Consider the following 3,621-nt stretch of genomic DNA (forward strand, 5'->3'; position numbering starts at 1 on the left):
CTGAGCCACCCAGGTGCCCTCTCCTCCACCTTTAAACACCTTTCCTTCTCTACAGTTTGGTGGAGCTCCTGCCTATTGCCAGATGGGATGCTGCTCAATGAATCGTTTAACGAAGCCAATTTGATCTTCAAATTTACTCAACTGAATTTTTGTTATTTACAGGGCATCACTTGAGGCAGGTTTCATCACCACCCTCTCGGAGAACCTCTGGAGCTCCTGTCTTCTCTCCTCCTCCTCCTCTCTGCCCTCTTCAGGCATGACATACCCTGACAGACCTCCTCCCCAGGCACTATTGTGACTGCCCTAGGAGTCATTGGGAGGACAACTATGTGTGTTTACAGCAGGGAAGAAGTAGGGGAGCCACAAAACAGTGAAGATTTACCTGAAAGGGCATTGCGTAGAGAAGAGAAAATGGAAAGGAGTATCTGTTTTGGTATTTTAGGGTAATGATGATAGCTAACTTTTGTCGCTTCCAGGCCCAGAACTAAGCACTTTATTTGCAGTACTTAAGCCCTCCCAAAGACCAGCCGAGGTAGATACAGTAATGCTAAATGACATGGGTTTAAGAATTCAGGCTCTAAAAAAAAAAAAAAAAAAAAAAGAATTCAGGCTCTGAGGTTAGGTCTGATCCCCTCATTTACCAGCTATGTGACTCTGGGCTGTTATTTAATCCTGGGCCTCAGTTCCTCATTCATGAAATGAGAGTAATACTTTCTGGGGTTGTTGGAAAGATTGGGTTAAATGAGATGAATCTACAGCATTTAGGCTTAGAATACTGGGAGGGAGGTGCTTGTAATATAGTGATGTCCAGGCTCCATCTTGGAGCAACTGAATCAGAATCTTTAAGAGTGTGGTCTGGTGTTAATATTTTTTTCTTAATGTTTGCCAAGTGAATCTGAGGCAGTGAAAATTGAGAACACTGAATTAGAGGTCTCTCTTCTTTACACTCCAGGGTTTGTCCTCAGCTATGACTATTGGCTTCTGCTCAAGAATGATGACACAGTTGTTAAGTATGTACAAGGGGGCACGTCCCATACCCATAATATCTCAGTTTGTCTCTAGAACAATCTAGCCCAGCAGGACTGTCCCTCTCATTTCACAGCATTTTTGCCCTGGGTCATACAATGAGTGGCAGGCCCAGAATTTTAACCAAAAGCTATATGAATCCATGGCCTGTGCTCCTTCCCCAACCCTGCAATGCTTCTCCAGCAGTATTTCTCTATGTGGACCATTTACCTTAGAGAAACAAAGCTGGAACCAGACAAACAAACATAACCCCAAGCACTAACTCCACCAGCCCAAAGCTGGTGTTCAGACAAATCTGCACCCATCAGATTTTTGATCAATTGGCAACATTTGAAAAGGAGGATATTTCACCTGAAAGTCAGATTTCCCTTCTTAAAAAATAAGATCTGGTAACACGTGGCAACAGTTAGCTGATATGTGCTCCCCACTTTGCTCCATCATCATCAGGCTCTCTTCATTTGTCTCCTGATGGACTCTAGAGATTGGACTTAGCCACCCTAACTTGTATATCTTCTACTTCTACAGGAACATGGCAGGGTTGGCTCATTCCAGCTCATGAAAAACAACTGTGCACATCCCTTCCCAACTCTTTGTTCAGTGAATCAAATTGGTCCCTTGAAATGGACTGTTATGGGAGTTGTTACTCCACAGAAATTGGTCAACACTAACAATCAACTCTTTTGTGGGTTTTGTTGTTTTCTTTTTCCTGAGAGTTTGCTAGCACACCATTGCACCCACTCCACTCGGCCACTGTCTGGTGTTCTGAAGACAAAGATTTGTTCTGAACAGAGAGGGAAGGAAACAAAAGCATTTGAGAAACTACTTCAATCCTGCTAAGCAATTGATGATACATGTCTAACCTCTTCTTTAAAAAAAAAAAAAAAGAGAGAGAGATTTGTTTATTTTAGAGAGAGAGAGCACTCGAGCATGGGGATGAATGGAGGGTGAGGGAGAGAATCTCAAGAGACTCCCCACTGAGCGAGGAGCCTAACATAGTGCTTGACCCTGAGATCATGACCAGAGCCTAAAATCAGCAGTCAGATGCCTAACTGACTGAGCCACCCAGGCATCCAGCTGACCTTATTTTTAAAGTACTTCAATTTAATATGTGGAGTAGATGCCCAGAACAAACCTTTTGATGAAAACCAAAGTTGGATGAGTTTTTTACTACTTTTTTTAAATGAGTCATTGAGCTGGCAAGAAAGTGAAGAAAGAACAAAGTCCAAGTAAGAGCCCCCCCTAGTACGTGAGCAAGCTCCTAGAACTGTCAAACTGCAGTGTTCTTGAGCTTCCACACTGACAGGTGCAGTGATGGAGACACAGAAGATAAACCCAAGATCATGAGCATAGTAAGAACCGATCCCAATTTAAACTGGCATGACCACAATGGAAAACAGTAAAGAGGTTCCTCAGAACATTAAAAAGAGAACAACTGTGTGATCCAGCAATCTTGCTTCTGGAGGTCCAAAAGAAATGAAATCACTATTTCAAAAAGATATCTGTACCTCCCCCATATTCAATGCAGCATAATTCACAATACCCAAGGCATATTTCTCAAGGCATATAAACAACCTAAGTGTCCACTGAAGGATAAAGGGATAAAGGAGACATGGTATATATGCAATGGAATATTACTCAGCCATTAAAAAGAAGGAAGTCCTGCCATTTGTGACAACATGGATGAAACTTGAGGGCACTATGCTAAGCAACAGAAGTCAGACAGAGAAAGGCTGTATTTTATATATATATATATGTAGAATCTTAAAAAAAAAAAATTAATAGAAACAGAGTCGATTGGTGATGGCCGGGGCTTTTTGTGAGGGAAATGGAGAGATGTTGATCAAGGGATACAAACTTTCAGTTACAAGATTAGTAAGTTCTGGGGATCTAATGTACAGCATGGTGACTATAGTTAACCGCACTGTATTTTATACTTGAAAGTTGCTGAAAGAGTAAATCTTAAATGTTCTCACCACACACACACACACACACACACACACACACGGATAACTGAGGTGATGGATGGGTTAACTAACACAATGGTGACAATCATTGCACAATACATACACATATCAAATAATCACATTATACCCCCTCTTTAAAAAAAAATGAAAAAAAAAAAATAAATAAATAAATAAAAAAAGGAATGCTTCACAAACTTGCATGTCACCTTTGCACGGGAGCCATGCTAATTTTCTCTTGATCATTCCAATGTTAGTATATGTGCTGCCAAAGCGAGTACCATTATAATCTTAAACTTACACAATAGTGCATGTCAATTATACCTCAATAAAGTTGGAAGAAAATAATTTCATATAAAATAAAACACATATTTTTTAAAAATCTCATAAAACTGGAATTCCAAAGAGCCAAAGTAAAGATGAATGTAAAGTTGATTTGCTGTGCAGACCAGAACCCCTGGAAAGTTTGCCTGTATTGATCCTGATGCTGGATGGAGAAAAACAAAAAAGGGATATAAGTTCTTCCTTGAGAGTTCATAACTATAGTGTGGTCTGCATGGAAGATTATGATCTAAATTCAAGATACTATGGAATTTTTAAAACTAAATAAGTCCAAGTTTGGGGTGCTCCAAAC

The 3,621-nt window shown here is 40.3% G+C and overlaps 1 non-coding gene across 1 annotated transcript; it reads right to left on the reverse strand.

The window, feature by feature from the left end:
* Positions 1 to 3,161: 3,161 nt before the first annotated feature.
* On the reverse strand, positions 3,162 to 3,268 carry LOC144317909 (U6 spliceosomal RNA). The gene has a single exon (XR_013383796.1). It is a non-coding gene; the product is annotated as a U6 spliceosomal RNA (small nuclear RNA).
* Between the last annotated feature and the right edge of the window lie 353 nt (positions 3,269 to 3,621).

Source organism: Canis aureus, chromosome 7, assembly GCF_053574225.1.
Source record: "Canis aureus isolate CA01 chromosome 7, VMU_Caureus_v.1.0, whole genome shotgun sequence".
Lineage (NCBI taxonomy): Eukaryota > Metazoa > Chordata > Mammalia > Carnivora > Canidae > Canis > Canis aureus.